At 29.3% G+C, this 24,557-nt stretch overlaps 1 protein-coding gene and 1 long non-coding RNA gene across 3 annotated transcripts in view; one reads left to right on the top strand and one right to left on the bottom strand.

The window, feature by feature from the left end:
• The window catches only part of LOC123275409 (protein timeless homolog), a 136,520-nt gene that overhangs the window by 15,577 nt on the left and 96,386 nt on the right, over nt 1-24,557 (bottom strand). The window lies entirely within an intron of this gene.
• Nucleotides 1,514-15,769, top strand: LOC123275410. Its single transcript, XR_006511677.1, has 3 exons — nt 1,514-1,526; nt 5,608-5,626; nt 15,415-15,769. It is a non-coding gene; the product is annotated as an uncharacterized LOC123275410 (long non-coding RNA).

Genomic DNA, 24,557 nt, shown 5'->3' with positions numbered 1-24,557 from the left:
GTATTCACGGGCTTTAAAAAGACACCAGATTTATTTGAATACTCAAAAAAAGTGACACGTACGTTTACTACTCTATACTCTGTCTGCACTATTTCGCTCTATCTATTGCTCCAGATACAAAATAAATATATATATCTGTACCGGCAGTTGTGCTGTTATGTTCCGGGTGAGTGTAGGGTGTCTAGTTTAGTTGTGTAGTCTATAATGGATTGACTCCAAGCTGAGAGGCGGAAACCAATTGACGATGACACGCTTACACTACGCATTGCGAAAAAAATTAACTTTTTTTCACTACAGTTACCCAAATTGAATGTATCGCATTGATTTTCATTAATCCGATTGTAAAATTCAGTCTCTTGTCTCTTTCAAAGCATTATTTATTACTGTAAAAGTAAGTACTTTGTTTTAATTGTCTGTTAGAGGTATTACATTACTGTTTGTTACTGTCACTTGGTGTTAAGCCGGGAAATTAATTTTATGAGTGATTTTATTATCGTTAACATTTATTACCCCGTAAAAATGCACCTCGGCGTTGAGAGCTTTTATGCATACAACTAAAACTCGTGTTTAATTGATTAAATATTATTTATGAGACGAGATAATCAACTTTTTATGTTGAAAATAAATAAATAAAATTTATTTATGGTGAATATTTGATCGTTTGAGTTTGTGGATATTGATTTCAATTGCATATTAATTGACTTTATATTAAGCCAGTTTATTTTAATTGTTTTTGGATAAAACCATATAAATAATTGATGAATTTAACTGAGGAAGTTATTAACGTCTATTTTGAGTAATTTATTTAAAATCCGTTCGCTTCCGGAATTATGAGTTCGTGAATAATTATGTAGAGTTTAAATAAAATAATACTTTAATTGAAAATTTAATTTTAAATTCGAGTATTTTATTTCGGACTTTTATCGATAATATATTTCAAGAATTTATTGTCTGAAGAACAAAAATAAGTTAAATATATTTTTTAAAATCGCTTCACTTCCGGAATTATTAGCTCGTGAATAATCACGTAATTTTAAATTAAAATAATATTTTAGTTGAAAATTTTATTTTAAATTCGAGTATTTTTATTCAGTTTTTTTTTCGGACACATCGATAATATATTTTAAGGGCCAGTTTTTCAAAATTTTATCCGAGATAAAAGTACTGTCAATATATTAAAAAAAAATAATAAATAAATAATTTAGCGACGTGATATTGCTCTCAGTTAGTTCTCCATGAATTTGGTCATTTATTTAAATAAAAAATAAATATATCACAAAAATAATAATAACCTCCTGTTATGTCATTTAAATTAGTTAATTAACACAATTATAGATTAATAATAGATATGTCAAACGCAAGATTTGAGCTCGAAGAGCTCAAAAGTATAGAACAGCGACCGCTTTGAGCTAGTGCAATTTCAAGCGCGTAGATATGGAATTAGCGGGAAGTTGCAGGGATGGCCTTCAGGGTCATCCGTTTTCCTAATTTTTATTTTATTTATTTACAATTAGCAAGTTGTCACAGTTGGAGATTAATATTTCTGTGACATGCGGCTAACATTTATTTATTTTAATTAAAAATAAGTGACTGAATTCAGGGAGAACTAATCGTACGCAATATCACTGTGCTGAATTATTTATTTTTATTATTATTATTACATTGGCAGTACTTTTATCTCGGATAAAATTTTATCCCGAATTGAAAAACTGGCCCTAAGAATTTTTTGTTTTAGAAATAAAAGTAAGCTAAATACTTTACTTCCGCAATTATGACCTCGTTAATAATTACGTGATTTTGAATAAAATAATCTTTTAGTTGAAAATTTTATTTTAAATTCAAGTATTTTTATTCAGTTTTTTTTTTCGGACACATCGATAATATATTTTAAGAACAAAAGTAAGCTAAATATGTTTTTTAAAATCGGTTTACTTCCGGAATTATGACCTCGTTAATAATTACGTAGATTTAAAATAAAATAATAATTTAGTTGAAAATTTTATTTTAATTCAGTTTTTATTTTTCGGACACATCGATAATATATAAGAAAAAAAGTAAGCTAAATATATTTTTCGATAAAATAAATTAATTTTAATGAGAAAACAATTCGAAGGAACATAGCGTGATTTAATGATAAGTAAATTGGACTGGGATTTGAGATAAATGAATACCAACGTATAAGATAATGATAAAGGGGAGCAGAAAGCAGACAGTTACAATTATTAGACTATAAATATAATAATTATAGGATGTATGTAATATAGTTAAAGGTAGGTAGGGATATATAAGACGGTGTACAGACCTCGAGTCGAAAACCAGAATTGTGTGTATAAAGCTAAGGAGAAACGTGTATAATAGTACAGTGGGAGAAATGAAAGCTACTCGAGTAATATCTCATAATTATGATTATTCCCCTCGAGCAAGCCCCAAGCTCTCGTTTGCTACAGATTAAATTACAGTCGGGCAAGTATCGAGAGTTTAGTTGTACCAGAGATTGGCAGCACAAGTCAACGGTGATATTACTGCCGTAATAAGCGTCGCCATGTAACCAGGTGCCACCCCTGATTTCACTGAATCCGCTGTGAGCTTATATACGTGATTAATATTATATATATCTGCATCTATGTACAAGAGAGACAGAGAGGAATACATAAAATATATTCTCAAGGCTTGAGATACACGAGACTAGTTTCTCCACCAAAGGTATCCTTTAATATCCTTGGCAAAAGCTCCACCTAGTATCGGGTGTAGTATCTAATTTACCTTGAGTTAATTATCCATAAGTCGTCCATAGAATTAGCTAGTTTCTCAGCGTACTTTATAACTCGTTAATCATAAGCCATATAATAAATTCGCGGCGTGGGAGGTAAATATTAAAAGAAAAAAATTAATTGTACGGTTTATTTTTTAATTTCATAATTATAAAGCTGCGTTTAAGTATCTGGTGTAGTTATCACGACTCACGGCAATGTGATTTATTTTATATAATATTTGTATTAATATTGTTAAAAGTACAGAGAAAAAAAAATTTAAATAATGTGAAGTATAAATTAACCGATAAAAAATTACAGGTAAAGTGTGTGCCACGCACAGAAAATATAAATGAAAATGAAATAATAATAATAGTATAGTAGTCGTTTTTTTGACGTGACACGCGAATGAAATATTATTCTTCGAGCGGATAGGGATCTCTCGCGATTTAAATATTTTTTTTTTCTTTACAACTCTCCTTTATTTTAACGAGTGAATTACCACTGTGGCAAGTATTTTACTGGAATAAAACAATAATAATGATAAAAACAACAACAGCATCAAAAGTAAAAGCGACGACAAGTGTAACAAACTCAGCACTGATAGAAAGAAACTGATTTAGTAACAAAATTTTTAGTCATTTATTTGGGAGAAACAAATATTTTGTACCCATCAATATTATTTGTTACAGTTTAATAAATGATTTCTTTATATGAATAAAGCCTTATTACATGGAAATAAATATTTATTTCCACCGAATAATATTTAGTAACAGGTACTAAATGCACTTATAGAAGGATTTCTTAGCATTTAAGAAGATTTCTTTGTATTTAAGAAATATTTCTTAAATACTAAGAAATGATGTTTAAGAAATGATTTCTTAAATACAAAGAAATCTTTTTAAACACTAAGAAATCCTTCTATCAGTGTGTTTCTTTGGTAAGTATTGTCGGTAGATGGCTATGCTTTAATTCCAATGTTTAAGTGATACATAATCTATTCACTGACTTAAATTATTTTATTCAGCTCGATTTTGGGAGATTTAAATTTTATAAAAATTTTTTTTATAAAAAAATATTTAGTCAATAGAATTTTTAATATCAAGAATCTGAAATATATCTACACTGATAGAAGGATTTAGTAAGGAGTACTAAACTGATGTAGTAACAAAATTGTTAGTCATTTATTTGCGAAAAACAAATATTTTGTACCCATCAATATTATTTGTTACAGTTTAACAAATGATTTCTTTAAATGAACAAAGCCTTATTACATGGAAATAAATATTTATTTCCACCGAATAATATTTAGTAACAGGTACTAAATATTTCTTTGGTAAGTATTGTCGGTAGATGGCTATGCTCTAATTTCAATGTTTATGTGATACATAACCTATTCACTGACTCAAATTATTTTATTCAGCTCGATTTTCGGAGATTTATCAAACCTTTACAAACACACATACTCTCAATAAATGGCTTCTATTTATGTCTTTTCTCCGTGAAGTTTAGTTTACATTTTTCAATTTGTCTATTATTGATAAGTTAAAAACTTGTTTAATTTTAAATTTTATAAATGTCTCTACCAAAAAAATATAATTTAATGAGATTCTTTTCTTTATAATACCTCATATTTTTGCTTAAAATTATTTATTTTAATTATTTTTATTTATTTTAAGTTAAAAAGTTAGGTTACACGCTAAAATTAGTTAAAAAATTAATTTCTTCGATATCAATAAACAATTTATTGAGTAGGAATAAATCATTTGTTAAATACTATTAAATATTTATTTAATGGAACTAAATGGGCTTTAATAAATGATTTAGTACCTATTACTAAATATTTAGTAATGAAAGGTTTGTTACTAAATCACTTAGTGTCCGTTACTCAATCTTAGTAAATAGAACTAAATTCTATCAGTGTGTTGATGGAAATGAGAACAAGAATAAGAGTAAAGGTGAAATTATAAAAATAGTAATAAGTCAACATGTTTCCTTTTAAGAGGGTGAAGTTAGACGTGTTGATGACAAGTCCAGAGCTATTATTATCGTGTTGTCTTGTATATGTAGCGTTTACTTGTGTTAAGTTGCACGAAACAAGCCTCATAGTCGTGTTTTGTGTGAACTTTTATGTGGAATCGTAGTTGTAGTTGTAATAATGAAACATTGCCGTCTAGTCTAGTATGCTATTAGTATTATAGTTAAAATACAATGAGGCTATGCATCGTGCAGCAAAGTAGCTGGTAGTTAACGGCAAATAGGAGAAAACACGAGTATGTTAGTGAGTAGTTGTTGTATAGTAGTTGTAGTAGTTGATGGTAGTTTACAGCACTAGATAGACCAGACTAGACTAGACTACTAGACTCTAGAGAAGTTTGATAAAGTGAAGACTTGTGAGTTAGGGAGTAAGTGAAGCTTTCGAAGCGGAAAAGCTCCGATGAGCCAGTGTATTAACCTTCGGCGATCGAAATTCGAGGTTAGAGCTTATTTGAACATACATGTAAAGGTGCAGATGTGGTTAATCGCCGGCCACCTAGAATAGCTGAATCACTGTGTAATTTACCAAAATCGGTAATTACTAACGCACACTTAATATATATCCGCGTAATATAATATGTATGTGTGTCTGATTATACGTTGATGGATTCGGGTAACTTCAGGATGTTGATTACTCAGGGCACGCATATCATGTAGACCTGTAATCTCTCGATGCGTACCAAAAGTAATTTTGTGCTTTACTTTCAAAGTTTAATAATGAGACTTTAGTTATGAAATTGAACGTAGGGAGAAAGTTGGTTGTTGTTATTATGCACGGAGAAAAAAATTTAGCTACAGGAACTCTATAGTAGTTAGTTAGTTGTAAAAAGTTCCAGTAGGTTAACGTATTTTTATGGTAACTATACCGTTTGGCTCCTATAACTCTATGTCGTTGAGCTCTGAGAGCTAAACGTTATTTACCTCTCACAACTCTACAGGATCGTTCTGAAACTATAAAAAATTTAAACAAATCTATAATGCGCGATTTAATATTGATAATTTAATAAATAAATGCAGCAGAACGAGTTTATATTGCTAATAATAATTGTTTATGACAAATAAGAATAGTATTATAATAGAAATAAAATAATAATAGAACTTATATTACAAAGAAAAATTATCATAATCACAATATATAAAACTAATAAATTAAATTAACAGTCACTGAAAATGAACCTTGAAAAACCATAAATACAAAACCGTTTTAACGAAATTCAATTTGACAAAAAAAAAAACCTATTTCCTTAAATAAATAAACTGGAAACTTAATTGTCCTCATATATTTTTAATAATATGGATGAGTAACAAAATAATTATGTTTGTCATTTTGGAAGGTTATGAAATACATCAGCGCACTCCACTACTATGCAACGTAAAGCTCTTCCAACTATACCGTTGGTCTCTCAGAACTATCCCGTTGAGCTCTGAGAGCTCAACTACATGGAGTTATCCGAACTAAATAAAATTTTGTTACTGTAACTCTATAGCAAACAGTAAACTGTATATAGTTATGATAACTCTAGAATTTCGTTCCTAGAACGAAATTTTTTTTTCCGTGTGGTTGTTAGAAAAGGGGATTGAGTAAATTATGAGGAACAATTTTTATGATGAAATTTATTTAATTATGTTGCAGGGTCGGTTTATTAAATATTTGTAATTACGAGGTTGTAGGCACGAGTAAGGGTTTAAAGGTAAAATATTGAGGTTTAATCGCGGTACGAAGGTTTAGGGAAAGAAAAACAAATTTTACTTTTTTGTGAGGACTAGGAGGGTTGAGTTATGTTGTAGTTGGTTAAATAATAGAGATTATACACGCTTTTTCAGGCCCGGTTTTATTTTTCAGCTCACTTGAGTGTATGAAAGATTTTTCGAGAGGAAAATGGATAGACGGTTTCAATATTTACACGGTTGTTGTGTGAAAAAAAAAATCATCGTTATATTTTAGATTTTTTACACATCGACTGTTGTTTATTTTTGTAATAAAAATCATTTTTTTCCCCAATTTTTTATTGCTTTTTTTTTCAACATTGTTATTTTTATAAAATAGAGCATAAAGTATTGAAACTGAGGTATGGATTCGATAAATGATGCTTTGCGGTGCGAAATGACGTCCGGGAATTATCGCGGATTTATTCAATCGATTTTTTTTTATTTATTTTTTTTCGTTTGTATGTTCTCTCAATATCGCGCTCGGAATTTATGCATTGAAACTTTTAAAATAAAAACAAAGTAAACAGATATAAAAAATCCGGAAAATAAGTAAATATAAATAAGCGGGGTTGGGAGCAAACACAAAAAGGATTAAAGAGAATTTTGATACTGCAGAAAAAGGGCTCCGGGCTATTCATCTTCATTGGAAACAAGTGGGCGGGGATGTTGGATTCTGTGAAAATTTCTATCAAACATCGTTCTCGGGCGTTTTCTGCTCTCTGATAAAAGTTAGGACCACCGTGAAAAGTTTGCTTATCGATTAGTAATAAATTATTTGGTAGGATGTACGTCCCGTAGTTTTGCGAGTCGGAAAGTAGATAATAAAAAAATAAAAAAAAAACAATCTGAAATTAACTCAACTACAACAGACCTGAACCTCTGTAGAGCATAGAGGGGTCAGCGCGCGAGCGGGAAATTGGAATGGGAAAAAGCGTTGTTTCGTGAAATCATTTTATCTGAGCGGTCTGATAGTTTGGTGAAAATTCCTGTAGTATTAAAGGTGTTCATGGTTGCCTAATTTTAGGGATATTTTTTGCCACGGTAGATTTTCTCCTCTTTAGTCGAGATGTTTAAATAAAATTGTGTATTCAGTTCCCGTCAGAGTCCGGTGCTGCTATTAGGCCGGTAACTACTTATTCAAACTGAATCGCTCGTGTCTGCCTCTTAACTCTGCACTCCTTTTTGTCCATCTCTCTCATTTAACTTTATTTTTTTTTCCTCCAAGGAATTGTTGACAACACAAGCACGTCCGGAGCAGATACTCCGACCTAACCTTTTTGCCTTCTGTCCGGACCCGCGACTTTTCTTCAACCGTAACGACGCCGTGCTGCCCGACTACTCCGCGTTGTTTAAGATTTTTATTTTCTTTATTTTTTCTTCCCCCAAACCAGCCATGTCTTATTTGGACTCGTGGTGCTGTCGACAAGAGATGAAAGTCGTCGAAAGTTTGCCGTCGCCTTTTCCCGGTTTTTTCGCGACAAACAGTGAATAATAATAATCACAATAATAATAATAAAAACAATGATAAGCTAAACGATAGAGTAATTATAAATTAAAAATAAAAAGAACAAATCGATTAAAAATATTTAAAGAATTATTTTATAATTTTCTTCTAAAAAATTATAAGTACAACGTCATAACACACGACAAATATATAAAAAAAAAAAAAAAAAAAAAAAAAAAAACTTATTGTATTTTGTATAGCCAAGAAATGTCTATTATTAATTTTAAATATTTCATAATTTTTATAGTCAAAAATTGTAAAAATTGTTAATTTTACAAACCGAATCACTGCCAGTGTATCAAAGTTTTTTATGTGACTTATACACGCACTCTAATTAAATAAATAAATAAATAAAAATTAAACTACTTTTTTAATTAAAAGAAAACAATTTTAATTTTTGTTTTTTTTATTATTATTCAGATCGGATATTTATTAATTAAATCCGAAAAAAGTAAATCATGTTTGAAAGTGCAGGAGTTAAAAAACAAAAAGGCTGGAGATTAAAATTCAAGTCTCTCTGCAGAGTCTCGGGGTGTAGAGTGTATAACCGGGGAGGTGAATCGATTATAGTCTACAGCCAACACTCGTGGTTCTATCTTTCCAATTTAACGGGAATACCATTCGCTGCTAAGAGGATTTAGCAAATATCTTCAAGCCTTAGAGGCATAATTTTTAACGAGATTTTACTTTTTTATTTTACTTCATCATTGTTATACATAAATACTAAAAATAAATACACTTAAATTTTTATTCTACCGCTCCGTACCTTGTATTATTAAATTTTTTACCTTTTAAAGCTCTTGTAAATAAAATAGCCGTTTACCGGTTAGGTAATACTATACAGGGATATTTGTTTAGCATAAAACTAGTGATTATCATCGTCCCCCGTGTCTCCGGATCCTCTCTACAGCATAGCAAGCGATTCATAAACCAGGGCGACAGGAAATGGACCCTTCCGGGTATCGTAAGCGAAGCTGCCCTCTAGTGCTTTGGTAATTGGTATGCGTTGAAAGTTACCGAGAAATCGTACAGTATAGCACTTCGTAGGGATCTGAGGTACAGTCAAGTGGGATGGGTCCAGACTAGACGCTCGCGACCAGAGTTCCAGAGCAGCAAAGGGAAAGTGAGTAAAGTTCAGTACAGGTATATTTATAAAATAAAGTTAAGTTGAGTAAAGGTGTGCGAGTGTGTGTGCAAGTTCGTAAAAAGTGTATGAGTATAAGTGTCTAGACTCACAGGAGAAAATCCTTTCAAACCTTGGTCCTTGCTACCACCACATTAAGCCACCCCATTGCGTATACAAAGTCTACGTCTAATTATTCGTTAAATACACAATTCTCTTTGTTAACTTTATTCTTACTCAGCATTATTCTCACTCATTATTGTTTAATACGCTTGCTTACGCCCTCTACACTCTTAGAATTTTTTTTAAAATTCATTATTCATTTCTACTTTATTCACCCACACTAGTTTCATCAACTAATTGCGCCATAATATTTGTACCAATGATTTGAAAATTTTTTTTCTGGGGCAAAGTAAATAATAAATAAATAAATAAAAACAGAATTGAAAGAAATAATAAATATTTTTCTTTGTATGCCAGTAGTCTTTGTACTGCCATCAAAATATAAAGCTCGAGGAAATGAAAGATTTATTGAACTTTATTCTCAAGTTCATTATTGAAAAATTTTTTTAATAAAATACCTACGGAAAAATCTTCATTATCGTTGTCGCAATTGAAGCTTGTAATAAAAATAAATTTTCAATAATCTATATTATTAAGAGAATAAGCAAAATTTTTTGGCCAGTGTATTTATATGATAAAATGGCTTTTATGGTTTTTATGGTTAAATTTGGTATTGTTGGAAAAGCCTTGACCTGAAATTGTGCCTTTTCATAATTTCATATCATTTTCACCAATAGCCAATTTATGATAAGTATTTAGGCTGCATTCGAAAATGCTCTATCTCTAGATACATAATTAAGAAATGACCTTGTATCTCGTAAACTATCGACATTTTTAAAGATATAAGCTTATCCCGATGTTACACTCATCAAGATTTTTCATTTGAGTACCCACATCAATTTTTCATATATTTATATATTTTATATATATGTAATATGTATATATGAAAAATATATCAAAATTCATGTGGGTACTCAAATGAAAGCTCTTGATGAGTGTAACATCGGGAAGAGCTTATATCTTTAAAATATATATATTATACTTAAATAATGACTTTTGTTAAATTGCACTGTACTTTTTTAACTATTGATGTTTTTAAAGATATAAGCTCATTTCTATGTTACACTCATCAAGAGCTTTCATTTGTGTACCCATTTATATATAATATATAAATATATGAAAAAATGATGTGGGTACCCAAATGAAAGGTCTCGATGAGTGTAACATTGGGATGAGCTTATATCTTTAAAAACGTTAATAGTTAAAAAAGTACAATGCAATTTAACAAAAGTCATTATTTAATCCAGCAAAATTTTAATTTTTTATAGTTTACAAGTCACGGCAGTCACATGGTGACTGCAAGGTTGCTGGTAAAATATATTAATTAATCTTTATTAAGTTACTGGATAAAATAAAGAAGTAAATTTTTTTATTGGTTGATTTCTCGGGGGAATATTTGATAACAATTATTTTAAGTGAATCTCTATCTCTGTTGGTAACGCATCAAGTTAATTGACGACAGGCCAGACACCCTTTTATTTTTTATATACTCTTTTACGACGCACTCAATACTAGTGTTTTATTTTTTATTATTTATTTACGAGGACATCGATCAAAGCGACGAGGTGTGTAATAAAAACACGCTACAGACTGAAATAAAAATAAAAGAGGGAAGTTCAAAGCCGCGTGGCACTTCCGGAAACGCGTTAGATCCATACACAGGTGGCCATTAATTATTTATCGTAATGTGTTATCGATCCGTCTGGTGGGTGGCCTCTGGCGTTTTGACTAACCGTATATAAGTCGAAACTCCATTATCTCGATCCTCCCGCCTGGAGCCAGGGGTACGGCTCTCTGCTTGCACAATGAGCTTCTGGTAATATAGCGTTATAAAGGGTGAGTTTGGTACGCCAATGACAATATTAGCATGAAAGATTATTAAGTGCTTTTGTCGATAATTACGTTTCTGGTGGATAGAAAACAAAATCCGTCTCCCCCTTTTTTAACATCATTTATCATTTATCAGCTAACTGCTTAATTGCAGTATCGATCTTTGTTAACAAATATAGCTTTAAAGCATACGATAAAAATGACAAGATAAATCACTGAAGAATGTTTCTATTGTCGGAATTAATTCGATGACTGGAAATTAATTATTTTATCAACAGTCAGCTTTTATACATTAGCCAAGTCACCTTCATCCGTCATCGTCTTGAAAAATTGATGGACTGAAATAAATAAACAGAGAAAAAATATTGACGAAAAAAATAAAAAATTCCCTGCGTGATTTCTTGTATAATACAAAGTTGATTGCTTAAGAATATAACCAAGTTGTCCATCGATCACCAAATAAGAGGGTAAGAGAGTAAGAGTTTCTGCAAAAAAATATTGAAGATGGAAAAAAGAAAATATAAAAACGAAAATAGAAAATTGACACGAAGTGGGAATACTTAAGTAAGCTTTTGACGTATATATATATATATATATATATATATATATATATATATATATAATACATAACATATATACATTGATATGAAAAAGAAAATTAGAAAAACGGTTCACCCTAAAGGCCATCCCTGCAACTTCCCGCTATTCCATACCTAGGCGCTTAAAATTGTACTTAATATTGTATTATTGTATTATGTATTATTGTATTATTGTATTATTATAGTTATGGTAACTCTACAATTTCATTCCCAGAACGAAATTTTTTTTTTCCGTGTAGGCATATATTCAAGAAGAGCTTTTATTTGAATTCGTCTTGAATTTAACAGTGATTAAATAAGAAATAAAGCTTGAGCTTGAGTTTAAGCTGAAGATCATGAATGGCGAACTTGGGGTGCAGATATACTCTGTCTCTTTTTCTCTCGATTGAAATTATCTGTCGAGATGACAATTTTAGGGTGCAGGGGATCTAGATCTAGATGAACAAGTTGAATGAGAAGGAGAAGAAGTAGAAGACGAAGGGCAAATAGAGATGGTTATGCAATGAGTAGTAAAGAGGGTATATAGTTTTCCTTGTAAATATCCTTAAGGGATGAAATCACAGAATACGAGTTATAATTGCTTTCTCGTAGAGTCATAATGACATAGTAAGTTGATTTTATTAAAACTCTTAATTAATTTACTATTTTAATTCTCGTAACCTTTTAAAGTACAAGTAAACAATGAATTTCATTATAGTTTGATAATTTTATTTATTTTTATAAAGTTTAAGTTGTTAGGAGCTTCCATTAATTGACAAGACGTTGGAATAATATTTAATAAAGTTCTTTTAATTAAGAGAGATTGATAAAAAAAATCGATTCTAAACTAATAACAATTTGATGAACAAGTTAAATTATATTTAAACTTTAAAGCGGTTGTTCGAGAGGTAGGACAGTAGTTCGAACTATAGAATTAAAATTTCAGGGTAGTTTTTTTTATGAATAACTAAGGACTATTATATAGTTTGTAAATTTATTATCCAGACAAACACAGAGAGGACAAAGTGAGTTTAGAGGCTCGAACTCGAGAGTTTCGGCTAAAATTTGAATGACCCACGTCGGACAGTAGAGTAGACTCGAGAACTCAGTTGTAAATTATTTGTGAGCCCTATTAACGGGGTTTTCGACATGGTAACGAGGCGACCGGTAACGAGTCAAGTTTCTCGTTCGAATTCAACCCTCACACACCGCACTTTGTCTACTTGTTTCTTTACCGCTCCTACTCAATACTCCACAATGCTATTCTGATTATTCTCAATAAATAAATATCTCGAGATTATTCTACTCGTAATCTTTTTTATATTAAAGATCATTAAGTGTGTGATTTTTATTTTACACTCATAGAAGGATTTATTAACTATTAATAATTTAATTTATTTGAAGACAATTATTTAATTTATTAAATTTTAATAAATATTTTTCAACATTTAATAAATACTTATTTGGGAGGAAAGTACATTTATTAATAGTTAATAAGTATTTATAAATAGTTAACAAATATTTATTAACAGTTAATAAAGATTTTGTTGAGTGAATTTGTTTCGCTTGCAATGTTATATGATATGAAGATTGCTTATAAACAAAAATCATCTTTATAAATTATTTCCATTAATTATGTTACATTATAATAACGTTTATTGTAAAATACCAAATTCTATCACAGCTCATAATTATCTTTTATATTTTTAAATATTAAAAACGTTAATTTATTTAGTGAGTTTAATAATTATCATATATTCTAGCTGTAGGGTTATAAAAAGTGTCAAAAGAAAATTGCTATTTTTGCTTTTTATTTTAAATAAATATTTGTTAACAGCTAACAAATATTCATTAGCCATTAATAAATATTTATTAACAGTTAATAAAATGTACTTAATAAATTATATATTAACTGTTAATAAATATTTGTTAACTGTTAACAAATATTTATTAACATTTAATAAATCGTATTTAATAAATAATTTATTAACTGTTAATAAATATTCATTAAATCCTATGATGTTAAAAATCATTTATTAACAGTTAATAAAGTTTATTAAATATAAATAAACCCTTCTAACAGTGTATAGAAAAAATAAAAATATTTTATTGATCATTTGAGATTTTAGGGCACGAGTTTGAAATATAAAACAAGCAACCCAGTTTTCAGCACGTTTTTATGTTTACACAATTTTCGGTCAGCAAAACGACGATTCGGGAATTTTGATTCTCCAGCGACGACGCAGCCAGAATATTATCAAGACAAACAAATAAAAAAACTATTAAACAATTTTAAAAATAATTTACCGATTTGATGACAGAAAAAAAAATAAATAAACTGCAGTGCATTTATTTTAAATAAATATTCTGACGTTGGGTATTTCAATTTTAACTATACACGAGTAGACATAATACAAGTTAATTTCGCGTGATAATCTTAGCTATTTGACATCCGCGAGGCGGTATTATCTGCGTGTTGTATTTTTGGCTGAATTCCAAGGTACATCTGAGTAGTATAGTCTCATCGCACAAACTAAATTGCTTTTGTAACATAAACTGTCGTATACCTATGTGTATACAGTTTACACATAAGAAAGCATTTCGCCTTCATATTATAGTAGAATAGTATATTATATATATATAATATACACCACTGAAATGTTTCCTCACTAAATTTTTATCTCATTTTATTCTTCATTTACCTCCACTTCGTTTTATCTGTCATTTATATTTTTATTTTACTTTTTAAAACTCCTACCATTGAAACGAAATAAAGCTCAACCCCGAGACTTGTGCGTTTATTTTATTTTTTTTTTGCTCAGCATAATAATACCCGATAGACTGACTATCTGTTCGAGTTGTCGTGTATTTTTCTACTGAAGATAAATATTGTACGTAAACATTACGCAGCGCCCCACATACGCAGCTTAATGTTGTGATATTGATATCTACCTGCCTTCATTTTATTAAATTTTTTTAAACCTGTTTGCTTACGAATGCTGCCGTTTATAATAAAAAAAAAAAGCACGTGTATGCATTTGTTTTTTCAGAGTTTCTCTTTTTCTTTTTATTTTTTTTTTTTTTTGTGACTTTAACTCGGCGGACAAGAGTAAAAATGACGTGAGCAGAGAATAACATGAAAGTCCAAACAGCGAATCAAGAGAAAAAACTGAACTTAAAAAGTCGGCTGTCTAAAAAAAGAAATATATTTTTCTTTTTCAAGTTATATAAAATTTTTTTTTAATTAGAATATTTTAATAAAAATCCTCGGGCTAGAATTTAACCAGCTGCTGGTACGGACAGTTGATTTTATTTTTTTATTTATACAATGATAGAAGTATTTCATTCTGTTTAATAAGATTTAGTAACAGATATTAAATGATTTATAGTAACAAACCTTTCATTACCAAATATTTAGTAATTGGTACTAAATCATTTGAGGAGCTAAGTTTCAAAAGGGTATCTTTTCATTTTTAATTAATCGAGACAAAAAATTGGTTATCTTCAATTATAAATATTTGTATTGAACTTTTTTTAATTTAGCTATAAAGTGCTATCGGTTATGAAGCTGCAATTCGATTTTCATTTATAAATCTTTATAATTCTCGAAGTAATTGATATTTAAAAGTTCAGAAAATTGGTCTTTTAAAATATGAAAAGATACCCTTTTGAAAATCAGCTCCTCATTTATTAAAGCCTATTGAGTTCCACCTAATAAATATTTAGTAGTATTTAACAAATGATTCATTGGTACTCTAGTCCAGTTGAGAAGAGGCAAAATAAAGACCTTACTTGGTAAAAATTGCTAAGAAGAAATTTCTTTCACAGAATGATCCAAAATATGCTAAAACTACGACATCCAAAAAAATCCAACAAAAAAGTGCGTTGCGAGTCTATTTTTTTATAACAAAACGGTCAAAATTGTTGTTTTAAGCAAATATATGATCAACTGTAGTACCCAGATGAAAAAATCCTTCGTAGTAGTATGTAGTTAAAACTAATGGATAAAATAAGTCAATCAGTAGACTCCTACGTGCTATAAATCTTTAATTATCTAAAAGTTAATTAATTTTCTCCGTAAGGTAATGTTTTTGTTGATCCGCCATATTGCTTGGCGTCGAAAGTTGTTTTGCGCATATTTAACAAAATTTAAATACTATATTAGCATTAAATGAATTTCTTTACGAGTTGAAAATAATGATTTTTTTTCAGCTCTGTCTATCCTTATACTGAATGTTATTGTTAAATTGTATACTTACTGTCAGACAAATTTTCGTTTCAAAATCCTTAAAATTATATTCTGTGTAAATTTAAAAGCAATGGATTTTGAATTACTGAGTCCTATTCTTATGCTGTATGTAATTGAAAAATTATATTTCTATTGTTAGATAAATTTCAAAACACTTTACTTGTAATTATTGTAATCAAATGCTACAGAAATTCTGCGAAGTCATTTTCTGACTCTTTGTTAATTGTCAAATTTTATGTGCCTTTTAATTGTTCTGTCCAGGTAGAATCATCCCTTTCAATCCGTCACGCTCCTTACTTAATTGAATACTAATCTATGCCTTTTCTCTAATGTAACACAAAACCTAACGTTGAATATAAAATTTGTATTGTTCTGAGGAGGGTATATAAACAGTTCTTGCTGCAATAAGTTTTATTCTTACGTGAACTTCAGTAGTAAGCAGACGTAAATCGATAATTTTCAAAATTAAAGTGACTAAAATTCATAATCAAGAGTAAGTGGAGAGGAAAAAATGGAAGTTGATCGTGAATATTTAGATTCGTGTGTTTTGTGTGGTGAAAATTTGAAAGATTTTAAAACTGTTACAGTGTCGACGGGACTTTTGAAATTGACAGAAGCAAGTCAAAAGCGAAATGACAATCTGTGGCATAAATGGAATAATTGTCCATCAATTATCTTACATGAAAAATGTCGTAAGTCGTATACTAATGTAAGAAGTATAAGTGCCGCGAGAAAACGGAGTATTGAAAGTCGTGATCGTGAAAATTCAATGGACGATTCGGTTTCAAATCAGCACTTTAATTTTAGATCACTTTGTTTCATATGTGGAGAACATTGTTCAGAGGCTGATGAAATTCGAAAAACAGTAACTAAACGACGTAGAATCTCTCATGTAAAACCAAACTCTAATGTTTTAAAGAATTTATTAGAGATCGCGAACAAAAGAGATGATCCTCAGTCGGAAAAAATTAAAAGTATTTTTCATGAAGATATTGATTTGGATTCGTTAGAAGCTATTTATCATGCACCATGCTATATATCATATAAAGTCAAGAAACCAACATTTAAAAATGTAGGACGACCATCAAATCCTGGTTATTTAGACGTCTTCGAACATATTTGTACTTATATTGAGAGTTATGATGGCAATCAATTTATTTTTGAAGACCTTGTCCGTGATGCTATAACCTATTGTTCTATTAAATTTAATATACAGGATGACCAAGACATTCCAGCCATTCGGTATATTAAAGATAAGTTAGTAAAAAAGTATGGTGAAGATATAATTTTTTCTAATTGTGGACCAAAAAAAACGATTGTTACGTTTCGTAGTGAAAGTGAAAGAAGAGTATTATTGGATCATTTTTACGAAAGTGTTCCAAAAACAGATGAAGAAAAACGAAGTGAAATCATCGAGATGGCTGCTAACATTATTCGCGATGATATCAGGATGACTCCCTATGAACCAGACATTTATCCCAGTGGAGAAGATTTTATAAAACAAGCAGAAAAAGATGTTCCGAAATCTTTAAAATTACTGTTATCAACCATCATTGGAGATAAAAATAACGATAATAATTCAATTGAGAAGAAAGTTCTAGGCATAGCTCACACTATTATGGCTGCAACAAAACCACGTTCATTTAATATCTTACGGGTGTAAAAAAGGATGCAGTAATAACGCGTGTAACTGCAGAAAGTCAGGCTTAAAATGTTCTCACGCTTGTAAAAGTTGTGCTGGAGTATCATGTACGAATTCAGAAGCTTTAGCAATCTCTATATCAGGAGCAGACGACTACGATTCTGATAATGATTGCTTGGACACTGAAAACACGGATACAAACGAAGAAGAAGAGTTACGAAATCTTCCCGAAACTCTGGATAACAACGAAAGTTTTGATAATTCTGACGATGAAATTTAAATTTAAATTTATTTTAGTGTACCTTTGAATTAGCATTTTTTTATTGTTACTGCTTTTATTGTAAATGTGATAAACCAATTGTTGAAATTAATAAATACTATACATGCTCTAATTTATTTAAAATTTAATTATACTAAAAAAATGTATAGCATTTAATTATAAAAATTATAAATTTTTTTAAATCAACTTTATTGAGTGAAATATTTCTTAATAAAATTAAAAATAAGAATTTCTTAATTAATTTTTAATTATTGATGTAAAAATTTTAAAACTATTTAATTTTTTTCTTTGAATAAAAATATAGTTCACTGAAAAAGTTTGGAGTTATTTCTCAACGTTTGAATTTGAGTAGGTGCGCGCGCGTACTGCGCATGCGCAAAACAACTTTCGAATTTAAATTTATTAACGCATAAATAAATAAATAATTAAATTATTTTAATTAATAATTAATTATCTATGCGTCTGATTAAAAAATGGCTAAGGACTTTTCGTCTCAGAATTATTTTTTTTATCAAATGCTACAATGGCGTCCGTTACTTCTGGGACACTCTGTATATATCCGTGAGTAAATAAATGATCTATAAAACTCAATTTATAAATTTTTCATATATTCCGTTCATAAATTGAATTTTATATCGGATCAATCTTAATATATAAATTATCAATACTAATTAAAAAATTTTCACATATTTTCTATATCAGAATTAAAAAAAAATTTTTTCCTTGTATAAAAAACAATCAACTAAACCGATTTGATTGCAGTAAATTCTCTCAGTGATATTTAAACACATTTTAAAAGAATTTTTTATCAATAAATAGAGGATTTACTTTTTAAAAATCAACACTTTATAATAAAAAAACTTTTTTGCTGTGCTTTTAACTAAAATTACTAATTACTAAAGTATTTAATTCGCTTTAAAGATGAAAATTCACTGAACTAAAACATGATAGTTAATAATAGATAATTTAGTTGTTAATGAATAACACTGATGTAATCTCTGCAATAAACTTCATACCCCAACTACTTTCAGCAATCCTGTAATAAATAATTCTATTATTCATAATTATAACTACCACAATGTTGAATATCAGGATTAACTTTATTTTCATAATTAATTTTTTCAGCTAAAATGCACTTGAATTTACAAATAAAATATATAATCTCCTTTTGAAGCAAAATTAATGCAAATAACAATGAACTATTAAAATGCATATTAATTATGTTAACAATAATTGTAATAATGATAACAGTATACATTATACATTTATAATGAATTTATGCTGTGCATGGACCACAACAAATACGGTAATAATTTTATATTTTATTAATAACTATATTACAGTTTGACAATGTGCCTTTTAAAAGCCAGGATTTCCTGTTTCGCTTGAGCGCAACATTGTATATCTCTGGGCCGATAAATTCAAAACCCACGCGTTAATGAAATAAACCCCTTTAAAATGGTATCACACCACACTATCAGCCGATGCGGCCACACGTACATACCCAGCGTTTATAAGTACACAGATTTAGACATATAAACCTATACAATCGGTCAAAAAATCTCGCAAGGACTCGGAAGACGGATTGTGGCGTCAAAGTCCGACACACAAGTAAAGGGCCCAAGGGAAAATAGACAAAGCTTTGCGTCTACCCTAGAGATACTCTTAGGGTTAAATTGACTGGAGTTTCCCTTCGAATACATGCCCACACTGACACGCATAAAACCCAATTAAGAATGATTTGCTCCTCTGCTTTTGACATCAAAGCCTTTGCTTATTACCTCCAAGTAAGGAACGAGTAAAGCTTATTAACTTATCATCATGCCATTTGTTATTTATCAATTTGATAAATTTACCAAACTTTATTTAGGGGAGTCTAGGGCACGACGGCCCCCTTAAGCTGATTTTTTCTTTTTGTGGCTTTTAACCATCAAATTTATTTATTTTCCATCTATTTCGAACGAATCAGTCGAAATTTCACAAAAAATCAAAAAAAAAATTTTTTTTTCTGGGGCACGACGGCCCCCTACCCAAAAAATCATATAAAAAATTTTTTTTTTTATTAAAGCTATTACCATCAAAATCTAGAGATTCTTCTCCCAGAAAACGGCGTCGAGGGAAAACCACGATTCTTACGAGTCGAGTATCACCGAGAACTCGCAGAAAAAAAAATCAACATGAAGCAAAAAAAAAGACTTTAAATAAACAAAAAAAAAAAAAAAAAAAAAAAATAAAACAAAATCAAAATCAAAAAATTTGAAAAAAAAAAAAAAACATTTAAAATATAAAAATGATGATTGCCATTGTCTTTATTGCTATGGACTTTCCTCAAGTCCTCAGAGTCATGGATTCAATGTAAAAATTGTAATAAATGGTCTTATGATTTTTGCGCAGGTATTGGCGAAGATTATTCTGACGAATATGTCTGTGATCGTTACGAATAATCGTATATTCATTAAAATATCTCGATGTGATTTCCTAATCATCGAACATTTATACTTCATGCTTGATTCAAAGTTTAATTTTTGTTAATGTCTTAAAAAATTATTATAAATTTCATTTTTAAGCTGTTAATTAGTTTTAAATAGATAATAGTTAAAAATATAATTAATTTCTTTTATTGCACTCAGAGGTTTTGAACCCACGTACAAGAAAAAATATAGATGTTATTTAGAAATGAATTGGTTACATTAGTTTACATTGATTGAAATCACAGGTTGAGTTTTCAGGTTGAGCTTTTAAAATACGTAATATCTTGAACCAGACCTTTTTTTTATATTTTTGTCAAGTCAAAATTAGAAATATGAATTGCGTAAAATAAGACATCCTTGGAGAAATTCAAATAAATTTTTTAAATTAGGTTTCTGTCTGGTGCAGAGGATACCGTGATCAATAATTAATAATATAATTCTTACTATTTTAATTTCAAAAATTTGTGTTTACAATTTTTTATAAGCTATACAAATCAACTTTTCATTAAATTTTTCAGTTTAATTAAATTCATTCTGATTCATTGACCTGAATAGGCCTAAAATAATGAATTCTTTAAATTTCTCATTTTTTTTCGAGTGATCCATTATGCCCCACGTATCACATATTGGCTCAAAATATCATAAAAACATTACAGAGGTCGTAACTTGAGGAAAATTAAAAAAAAATTTCTCCCTAATTTTTGAGGGGGGCCGTCGTGCCCCAGGTTCCCCTATTATCAATTTAATTTTATTATTTCATAAAATGACGTATGATCGTAGTGCACTGATAGAAAGATTTAGTACGGAGTACTAAACTGATTTAGTAACAAAATTTTTATTCATTTATTTGGGAGAAACAAATATTTTGTACCCATCAATATTATATGTTACAGTTTAATAAATGATTTCTTTATATGAGCAAAGCCTTATTACATGGAAATAAATATTTATTTTCACCAAATAATATTTAGTAACAGGTACTAAATATTTCTTTGGTATGTATTGTCGGTAGATGGCTATGCTTTAATTCCAATGTATATATGATACATAACCTATTCACTGACTTAAATTATTTTATTCAGCTCGATTTTGGGAGATTTATCAAACCTTTACAAATCTACATACTCCCAATAAATGGCTTCTATTTATGTCTTTTCTCAGTGAAGTTTAGTTTGCATTTTTCAATTTGTCTATTATTGATATGTTAAAAACTTGTTTAATTTTAAATTTTATAAATGTCTCATATTTTATAATACCTCATATTTTTGCTTAAAATTATTTATTTTAATTATTTGGATTTATTTTTAGTTAAAAAGTTAGGTTACACGCTAAAATTAGTTAAAAAATTAATTTCTTTCATACCAATAGACGATTTATTGAGTAGCAATAAATCATTTGTTAAATACGACTAAATATTTATTTGGTGAAACTAAATGGGCTTTAATAAATGATTTAGTACCTATTACTAAATATTTGGTAATGAAAGGTTTGTTACTAAATCATTTAGCATCTGTTACTAAATCTTATTAAATATAACTAAATCCTTCTATCAGTGTAGTTTCAAAACTTAGGGCCAGATTTTCAATCCAAGATAAAATTTTATCCAGGATAAAATTATTATTGCCAGTATATTTATATATATATGAAATATATAGATATATTTTATCATTAGATAAAATTTTATCTTGGATTGAAAAACTAGCCCTTAAATTTTCTCCAAATCGTTTAAAATTTGAGAATTAGGCTATAAATCATTCTTCAGTTAGAAAAACTACAAATTTGATCGATTTTATAGCCGAAGTGAACTTTCAAGTCGATGGAAGTAGGAGGGTAAATAAATTGGAGTATTAACAACCCGAGTAAAGCTGAAAGATTTACGATGTGAAGTAAAGTGAAGCAATTAGGTGGAAGTAGAAGTGATAATTGGCCAAAGGGTCTTCGACTGCAACCAACAGTCAATTTCCTGTTGGAACCCTTGACACCGATCGGAGAACCCTCGACCACTTAAAGGTCGCTGCACACAACACAGGAATTAGGGAATGGGCAGTACAGAGGATTCTGTCCGAAACAGGGACTGATGTGTCGCGACAAACTGCTGGCAGACTGTACGGTACATCAACCCTTACATTACCCCTCGCACTGCATTACATTACATTACACCGAGTGAAAGTCCTGGACGGTGCTGCGCTCTGTTACGAGGCGGTTGTTTTCGCTATCCGTGTCTTGATCGTGTCTCGTACACTACAGTAATACAACATCAGGGGTTACTAGCCAAGTCTTGTACATTCTACACGTTTCGCGAAAATCCCTTGATGCATAAAATTATTGGAGACGTGCAGGTGCACTAAATCCTTCTATTTCGCTACGTGGGTGTAATTCCCCGATAATACATCGACGTATAAATTTAATATTTACTCAAGCTGATACTGATGTAATTACATATTGTAATTAAAATTTTATAAATAATAAATTACTTCGTCGCATATAACACCGGATATTTATTTTTAATTAAAATTTTTTTCTACCTAGTGAATTTTCCGCAGATTGTCAAATATTGAAAAAAAAAATTTTTTTTCATTGCAACTTAATAATTTATAATTAAAAAAGTTAAATCAATTGAAATAAAGTTTTTCAATGTAAAAAAAAAAAAAATTTATTAGAATTCTTCGAGCTTGTGGTATTTAAACGGCAGATTAATGTGGGTTGTATTAAAATGCATCGGAGTACTCAACTGGTGATACGTGACGCCGCCTTATGAGATACGCCCGCGGATAATAAGCGCGATCGGTAGAAAATACAGAGAGACATTGGAGAGAAAGAGAATATTGGAAGCGTAATCGATCCAAGCGATTAACTTTCTCGAGTAATGCGACTACACTCTGTACGGTATGGCCGAGTGGTAGTTGTCTAATAGTTTAGTTCTGAATAGTAATATAGAGGACAATCAAAGCTAGACGAGTTGAGGGAGTATTGGATTACCGTATACGTTCGAATATTGCGCGAGACGATGTTTCGTGAACCATTAAATCACACATACCGAAAGTTGAATTGGGTTTCTGTTCTGCAGATTTGCTTTTTCAAATTGTTCGCTAACTTTTTTCATTCAGTGATGTTATGTTATGTCTACGAGTAGAAAAATGTCTGTTGAGATAGACAATTACAGTTCAAATGTTCTTTGATGAATACGATTGATGAAAAAAAATTAACTCGTTTTATGAAAAAAATTCCTGAGCTTAAGAAAATTATTCTGATAAATATTTACAAGTGGAGTTAACCATTTTTATTTTCATTTTTTTGAACGAAATTTTTTTTTTATTTTATTGAAAGATTTTTTTTTTTGAAAAATACATCAAAAAATGAACAATTTAAAAAAAAAAGTTGATTATCTCAATTTTAACAAATTTTCAAAAAAATTTATACACAGTAAAAAATTTTGCGTCATTGCGTCAAAAAATTTTGTGTTAAAAATTTTTATGTTAAATATTTAACATTTTTTTGTGTTGATTCAACAGAATAAGTGTTAAATTTATACATAAAAGTGTAAAATATTTAAGACAAGAATTTTTAACACTAAGATTTTTGACGCAAAATATTTTACTGTGTAAATTTTTTAAAAAATTGTGATATTCAAGTTCTTTTTTTTTTTTTTCAAATCGTTTTTCATGTACTTTTAAAAAAAAAACATCAAAAAAATCAAAAATAGATAAAATATAAATTTTATCCAAAAACATGAGAGCTAAAATTTTTTCCAACTTTTGAAAGCAAAAAAGCTATTGAAATCTTAATTTTCTTTTTCTTAAAAATCTTTTTTTATCATATAAATGCGCCGTAAAAATAAGCAGAATCGAAAAAAAAAATTAAAAATGTTAATTTTTTACCTAATTATGGCCCAAAATGGGATTGACCCCACTTGTAAATATTTAAAATTAATGTTTCATTAACTTTAAAAGTTCTTTAGAATCAAAATAATTTTTTCGAGTATATTTAAAATATTTATTTGATAAATATTTCTTTTAATTCAATAAATATTTATTTTTACCATAAATGAGTGAGTTTATTTCCGTGTAATCAGAGAATGTCATGCACATTTAACATAATGTAAACATTAATTACATGAATTCCATTAGTGTAATTGATGTTCCCGTATCACTAATTAGATCAATAAGGAATATGCGACTGCTATCTATAATAATGCAATGAATGAACTGTATGCGTATCAATAATGTAAGCAAGGACTAAAATAGATTGATAAATGGAATA

This window comes from Cotesia glomerata, linkage group LG1, assembly GCF_020080835.1.
Source record: "Cotesia glomerata isolate CgM1 linkage group LG1, MPM_Cglom_v2.3, whole genome shotgun sequence".
NCBI classification, from domain to species: Eukaryota; Metazoa; Arthropoda; class Insecta; order Hymenoptera; family Braconidae; genus Cotesia; species Cotesia glomerata.
Note: the sequence above shows the minus strand (reverse complement) of the source record. Positions and strands in the feature narration are given on the sequence as shown.